Source organism: Aphis gossypii, chromosome 1 (genome assembly GCF_020184175.1).
Source record: "Aphis gossypii isolate Hap1 chromosome 1, ASM2018417v2, whole genome shotgun sequence".
Taxonomy (NCBI): domain Eukaryota; kingdom Metazoa; phylum Arthropoda; class Insecta; order Hemiptera; family Aphididae; genus Aphis; species Aphis gossypii.
The window spans coordinates 82,491,731-82,500,597 of NC_065530.1; the positions used below are offsets into that span (position 1 = coordinate 82,491,731).

At 25.9% G+C, this 8,867-nt stretch overlaps 1 long non-coding RNA gene across 1 annotated transcript; it reads left to right on the top strand.

The window, feature by feature from the left end:
* Window positions 1-792: 792 nt before the first annotated feature.
* Window positions 793-6,344, top strand: LOC126555943 (uncharacterized). Its single transcript, XR_007607030.1, has 3 exons — window positions 793-984; window positions 2,063-2,171; window positions 5,675-6,344. It is a non-coding gene; the product is annotated as an uncharacterized LOC126555943 (long non-coding RNA).
* Window positions 6,345-8,867: the final 2,523 nt, after the last annotated feature.

The following is an 8,867-nucleotide window of genomic DNA, read 5'->3' on the forward strand; positions in this document are numbered from 1 at the left end:
TTAGTCATAACTTTTTTTTATAAGCGTTTAAAGTTCAAATTTTTACAAAACATGTCAAAATAGCGAAAATTTGCAAGTTGTTGTTGAGAATTCATAAATTTTTTTGTATTTACATCTAAGGTTAAAAATTTCAACACTAAATTTTTTTCATAAGTTTTTTTTTCAAATGCCTAAAGAGAAAATTTGAAGCCTCATTATGGGAAAAATGTTATGAGCATTTAAACGATTTATCCTGAAACGATTTTCAATACCTGTTATTATTCAAAAATATAAGTCGTAAATACTTGAAAATTTCACCAGTTATTTAGATTGGCATTTTCTTTACATAATTTACTTTTCAAAATATTCCGCTTATTTTAATTCTATTAATAGGCATTTGAAATATTTGTTTTAGTTTAGTTTAGTTTTTTTTTATAAATATCGAAAAAATTTTTTTGGCTGAGTCAAAATAATTGAAAATTTAATACAAAGTTCGTCATAAGTTAGTCTTATAGTGATTCAAAAATTATAAGAATACATATAATATTTTTTTTTACATAATACTTATATTATCATAAATAAGTTCAATACAAATTATACCTGTGGGCTGTATACTGTACATATAATTACACAATATTATATATTTTTTGTTTTTATAGGTATTCAGACGATAGTCATAATATTAAGAGTAAAAGTATTGATTTGTTAAATCAGTGTATTGTATGGCTGGCTAATTAGAATATAATATGTATTATAATAATATTTAAACCTATTGTTTATTTTATAATTTTTATCATCAGTCAGTAAAGTTATTTTAACACAAATTTTATTCATGGCTTATATTATTTTAGTACTTAATTAATTTATCCATTAATTATTTTCATCCTTAGTACTTTATTAGTGGTTTTTAAGTAATTCTGTTTCATAAAAATTATCTTTATTTTAAATGATTTTATTCTAATTTACAATTTTTATTGTTAGTGTATAATTTTTCAAGAATACTTCGTGAGTACCTAATATAAGAAATCATTTTAATTAGCTTATTTCAGTTAAAAGTACTCGTTTTAATAGTATAACTAGTATTATAATATTAATTTATACGTATTAATTATATTTATTTTAGCTATATGTGTACACATATTATACCAGTATTGAATTCAGTAGATAAAAATATATCAATATAAATTAAATTATGAAACAATGTTAATATATAATTTTTTAATTGTAGAATACCTACGTTTTTATTAATTTGTAATATTTAATCAGATTGCACAACAACGATGACCGTTTATAAGATCACCATTAATAATATGATATACGTCTTGAATTCAGCACTGATAATGAGGGTAATGGTAGATTTCCGGTCACATAAGACTATAAGAGATACTATTTCATTAAATCAAAAATGTATTTTAAACATTATCATTTTGGCTTAAAATATGCATAAAACGATAAATCGTGACAATTTCACTTATTATAACTGCCCGGCAGTTCACCATTACCTTATGTGTGGATTAGGCCTAAAGTTTATACTCGGGGAAACCACATTAAAAAAAACGCGCCACATGCAATACCTCATGCAACATTAAAGTTGATATAATATCGATTTTCATAATGTGCTAAGGTGGTGTGGAAACTTGCATTGAAAATTGAATACAAAGTTCTGCATAAGTTAGTCTTATATAGTGATTTCAAAATTATAAGAATACATAGGCACATTTTTTTTATTAGTGTTTGAAGTTTAAATACAAACGAAAATTCATCAAAATCATGAATATTTGCAAATTATTTTGTAGTTAAAATTTATAAAAAATGTGTAAGTAACTAGGAGTTGAAAATGTAATACTAGATTTTCCACAATTTCGACTTACAATAATTATAAAAGAACTTAAACGTTGGCCAATTAAAAAATGTTATCCTTAGTTTAAATTTTTACAAATCCAAAATTCACTCGTAAAATAACGATTTACTAACAAATAATTTTAGATTTTTGTTATAGTTAAAAATAATTAGTCGTAAAAACTTTAAACATATACCAGTTGTTTAAATCGACATTTAATTTAATTTTTGTACTGCATGATAGTATTACCATATCACACGTATTGTAAGTTAAAGGAAGAGGGCATAAAAAAAAATGTGTACCCAGGGCAGCAAAATCCTAAATACGCTTCTGACCACGACATTGATGTCTAGTAAGTATAGTAACCATTATAGTTTTCTTATATTAGTCTTAGGAAAACTGTCGTCATCAGCATTCAATGTCCAATTTATTCACGTATGTCAGCCCTACTGCAGTTAGATTCTATTAGAGTCTATTACCACATTTCCACATTTTTTATATATACAATCATTAATGTGAATTTATATTTATACCCACGATTAACAAATACTATACATTACACATAATATGCATCCTGCAGGTTATCGTTTTATATTGATAATAATTATTACTATTTACTTATTAGTCATTATAGATTTGATAACATGAATAAATCAGTAGATTACATTGTGCAATGTGCATATACATAATATTAACACATACTATGCAGTATTGCAGTTCAATATAACGACGTATATAGCATGAAATTATAAAGAATTTATTGTATGATGGTCAATGGGGTTTTAGGGCACTGCATACTGCACAACCTAAAGCTGAAAATAATTTTAGTGTTATAATTGTCTATAACATTAATTAATTATAATTATAAATTATTATACGTGTAATTTGGGGATCTTGATTTTAAATATATAGTTAAGTACCTATTTATCGTTCAAAACCGAAAGTTTCCTAGTACCTATATTATACATAATGATTCACAATGTGTCAATTTACAACACTTATTATATAAGTATAGTAGTATGACAATGTTAAATTGTATATTACACTGTCGTTTTACATTTTTATTTATGGACATTATAATATTATACATTTATATCATATATAATATATAATATATGAATAGGTTGGGAACTTCAACTGAACATAAATTCAATTGAGTGCCCGTGGCATTTGTTGTGATAAATAACTAATCGTAGTAATATCATCAGTTATTTATGAGTGTGGCAGATTTGAACATTAATTATTATACAGGTGTTTGTCCTGTTGAGCTATTTTGTTGAACCGAAATCGCCTACATACATTTTGCAACTACAGACAATATAAAAGCGAACACGACCCAGAGACAATATTATGACTCCACATAATAAATCATAGTAATAGCAATAAAAATAATAATAATAAAAAGGGAAGACGACTCACCCGTGTATAGGTACCTACGTCTTAGAACTGTGCGCGCGCGCGGACACACACACAGACATAACGTAATGGGGAATCCTGGTAATGTGATTTGTGAATGTTGTCAAACATACTCCGACGATCACCAAGTGGAAGGGAAAAAAAATCATTTACAGACTCTGCGAGCGGTCCATTTATTATTGACCCTTTAAAATTATTATTTGCCATGTTGAACCTGCGGGTTTTTGAAATTGGGTTTGTTGTGTAAAGAAAGACGGTGTGGGATGGAGAAACAGATAAGTATCGCGGCATCCCCTTGTACACGCCGCGTGTTTCACAAAAAATAATAATAAAAAGAAATACAAGAATAATATTGTTTAAACGGTTTTCATCTCTTTCTTCGTTTTTATTTTTTCTTACCGAAACCGCACACACGACGCCGCGCCGCCTTTTTGGCTTCTTCTTTCACAAAAACTCACTATATCCGCGTATCACCCCTCCCTCGTTACATAGCCAATGGGAAATTAAATTCAAATACATACAACGTCTTCCAAGGTAGCTCTGCTAACGCCATTAATTGTTACATATATAAACGGCGCGGTGAGAAAGGGCGAGTGATCGAGAGGCTGCCGCGTTCAATGAGATCAATGAGAGTCGGCGGCGGAATGTTATATCGTAGTATAACAATATGGTCAATATATGTAAGGACTTAGGGGAAGGACCAATCATTTTCATCACATCCGTAACGTATACGCATATTTTAAAAATCACATAAAGATTTTAGGGTTTACGTATTATACTATTATGTTATTTTGACCATAGCCCTAATCGATTTATCAAATAAATAATATATAATATACATAGCTACCAATGTCCAATACAACAACTTATTGATGTATTGAGCTTAATTTTTTAAGTTTTCTTTAAATTATTGTTAATATGTTAAGCTAATTATACTACAACAATATTTGTTAAAAATTGTCCATAAAACGTAGAAACTAGAAAGTAAGTATACCTAAAGATAATGAGAATCATTTTTATGTACGAAACAAATACATTAATAATTATTATAACTATCATAAAATATAATGATTTTAAAATTGATTCAAACGTATTCTATACAGTTGATTCTAGTATAAGTATTAAGTACACTTATAACTTATAAATTTAAATTGTATGAAGATTTTAATTTAGTTGATTAATATATTTATCTGATTTAGTCAAGACTTAAGATATAACCTAACCTATATGCAAGCTCAATAAATTACTTTAAATTATATTTACGAATTTACTATGTATTTAAAGTACCTATATAAATAATTTAGTCATTGTATACAATTTATATTATATATAATAATTATTTTAATATTATAAAATAATTGTTTAATACTGTCAAATTAATTTATTTTTTTAAGCAAAGCCAACTTATATAAACTTAAAAATATTATTAAAATTGAAAATTGTATACCTAAACATTTTACGAATTTTTGTAAATTTGTTGAATGTCGTCAAAATGTAAATTCAGTCATTTAAATTTGGCATATAATAAAAATCAATGTGACTATAAGTATTTTTGATATTTGTTAATTGCTATAAAAAAAACTTATTTTGGAACTTCATATTTATTTTTTAACCTTTTGTAATAGGTTTTCCTCCAAGACTTTTGATATCACAATATTTGTTCTTTAAATGGTGTTGTGATCTTTCTAGTAAGCAAATGAGGTAGCAACCAATCCTGAGTCTATATGCTGAAAAAAAAATTGGGTTTTACTCTGTAGCGAAAATACAGGTTAGTGAAAATAAATATGTTAGGTGATTGTGTGAAAATATAAGAATAGGATATTTACATATTTTTTTTGCTCCTATCTTTTTTAGAACGTTCAAATATCTATGTAGATTTCAAAAAAAAAAAATTAAGGGGGTACTACATTGAATTTTTTCCAATAGTATTTCACTTAGATAACATGTAATATTTCTATAAAAAAAGCTATGCAAAAATGTTTGTAGGCGCTTAAAAAATTGTAGACAGCATACTGAACTAATACACTTCAGTGAAATTATTTAATTTTTACCTCCACAGCCGAGAATAATAACATTGGCAATTTGAGAATCGTATTTTAAAAACAAAATAAATATATCTATATACAAAAACAAATATTTTTAGTTCAATATTATCATATTTCATTACAATGTTTTAAAATTTGAATTAACTATACCTATTGAATATTCACACGGTTTCATATTTTTTTAAACTTAAACTTAACGTTGAGGTGCATTGAGGACTAAATCGTGTCAAACAGGAAAAAACGCTATCGTGTTATTTTCATTTTATTATACTGTTTTAAGTAAACAACATACAATACTTGACTAACAAATTACATTATCTCATTTTCTATAATTTCACGGCTTACGTGGCTCGTGGATTATTATTTTAATTGTTATTTCCCATTTTTTGCTTAGGCATAATAGTTACACGATATCTAAATCGTTTGTAACTGCAAGTACTGGAGTCGTATATAGACCAAACAATTGAAAAAATAGCAACATTATGTTCCAGCAATCAGTTATAAGTTATAACTATTATAAGCTGTGGTTGACAGGCGACAGTTTATTGGACAACTGAACATAGTATACTTATTTATTCAACACGTTGTATATAGTTCTATAAACGCGGTATAAACATTAAACATGCCTAATATTAAATTTATAATCATAACAATGGTGTAATTTAGTCATGTTTGTAAGGGGAGATGAAATGTTTTTACATTTTACCTATAACCTATAACCTTCTCCCCCACCAAAAAATGTATTTATCATACAAGCATTTCCTTCTAGTGCAATAAATATATGTACGCATATGACACGGAAACAAATAATTACAAAATATTCAATAATATATACAATATCAGTAAATAAATGTAGTTAACTAGTCTAATAGTTATCTTTTATCTAAACACGACACCCAAATCCCCCCCGTATTTACACCACTGTTTTAACATATTAGTGTATTTATTTGTACACTTCAAAACAGACATAAGCAAAGGAAATAATTAAATGAATTATTATAAAAAGGCTTTCTGTCAAGAGGAGAAAATAAAATTTAAGTATACATACGATCAGACCAATCAGTATGAAGTTTCTTCAAAAAATCAGTATAAATTATTATTTATAATATAGATATAAATTTGATGAGATATGAATTATTATATCATTTAAAAAATTATGTGAACAGTTTTAAAATCGTTCGACTCAGACTTAAATTTAAAAAATCAAAATGATGTTCTGGAGTATTTTTACGTTGTTTTAATTTACTAAAAGTCCGTATTTTTTTTTTTTTTTGAAAAAAGATAGTGAATATAAAACGGAAGAAACAATGCGTATAAGAAAAACATAGAACGCATTTATGTTTTTTGATGATAAGCGTATTCTTTAAAAAAGTAATACTCGTATATATATTTTCATTTATATAGAATATATAGATTCTATTTAATAATATTATATGATTATGTCATAAAATAAAATACATTCATTAGTTCATCACTTCGTTCATAATCTAAAAGTAGATTGAGTTAAATCTCTTATAAATTTTGATAATTTAAAAACTGATAATTAAGTATAGTTTGACACCATATACGTAACTATAGAGTTAAAGTTTAGGATTTGAAGAGCTAAAGCCAAACAAATTTTTAATGAGGACTTGGTTTTGTTGGAACTCACAAGTTGTTTTAAGTTATTTATTATTAAAGAAAGTCTATTCCTTGCCTATAATAAAGTTTTATACTAACAATTTAAATCTTTAAATTAAAAATGCTTACTGTTGAATTAATAATGAAATTACTTATATTTTAGACGACACTTATACTAATTTTACAAAATAAAAATTGTTAACTTCATAAAATTATTTTTTAGTTTGACTAAATGATTTGTTGATTTAACCAAACAAAATTGTTGATGATTGAAAGATTGACAGACAAATACTGTTAAATTTAATAGGATTTTCAACAAATAACAATTTATTGGCTCTATATCAACATTACTTTCATTAGTAAACTGTAATTTTTGTAAACTGTAGTGCAGTTTTTCGTCCTATGTGGCTTATTTCCAGATTTTACTTCAAAAATACTTAACACTGTGCATGGTTTGTAGCAGTGAAGAAAAATCAACACATATATTATGTTAACTATAATGTTATACATAGCATCAACATGTAAACAAAATATTAAATAAACAGCAATAATATTATGTTATGTAGTTAAACAAGTATAAAGCTGATAAAATTGACTTTCAAGTTAAACGTACGATAATTAGTTTTAGATATACCACAATTCGGTGTAATGATTTCAATTTTCAATGTCACTATAATGATAATGCTTATAGTCTATTCATTGAAGAAATTATAAAAACATGATAAATATTTAATATGTTTATTTGGCTAGTGAGTATCCTATATATAGTCAAGTGGTGCGTGTTATACTCGTTGGTCTACATATTTGCCGTCGTAACTCCTATGTAAAACCCTGCAGGTTGTAAAAGCGTGTTTAAAGAAAATAACTAAAAATACATAAAAATCAAGTATTTTCGTCAACAAAAGATGAGCAGAGTAAAATCAATAATACTTGTCTGGAAATTGAAAAGAAGAGATGTTCTTCACCAGTCCACCACCACTGTTTACCTGTACTTACAGGACCGCAGTCGGTTCGATTAAATAACTATGAAATACACGAAAGGTACCGAAATTTTTACCTTGATCCCAAGAATGTTAAAGGCTACTCATATAAATTCCCAAGGACTAAAACTTAAAAAGACTCTTTATTTAAAAATTCTATTGGATAAAATACAACATTTTAATTTATTATAATTTAATACGTGCATATAGGTACATAAATAAACTTATGTGTATGTATATTATATAACTATACGAAGAATTAATATATTATTGTTTTTTTTTTTTTATATATATATATAAAACAAATATTCTGTATTTTTATTTTTCAATAAAAAGTATGCTTGCTCATGCATAAATTAATTGGAAATCGTTTTAGTTGGGAGATGGGGTGCACATATTATTATATGAGTGGGTGGATTACATTAAATTATATAACTGGTTTTTATCACGCTTTATAAGGTGTTTTTTTTTTTTTTACAAAAAAATACAAAATTTATTTAAGCTTTATATTTTATAAAATATAAACAAAATTATTATACATAAGTTAAAATATTTTAAAATAATTATAACAACTTATAACGATGACATTTAACTTATTTACAATACTCATTCATTATACTTAACTTAAAAGACCAACCACCAACTGTGAGCTGTCAAAGTCATATGTTTTTCTGTTAGAAGTGTATTGAGTACAATTTATTAGTAATTTGAATTTTTTTTTTCTTAAAAGCATCTCTATGGACTTAAGTAGGAACTTCAGTAAGTAGTATTATAAACACTAAGATCTATATGCTTATAATTTAAATTATTATAATAAAATAATCTATATTATACTTTAAAACTTAATAGTAAGTATAACTACCAAATTTTGATTATTCGTTGTTTACGTATACATATATACTCTCCGTTCATATATACGTCTTGTCTTCCATCGTTCCGAGTCGTGTTGCAGTTTATCAGTTGTCTAACTGTTAAAAGCAGATCCAC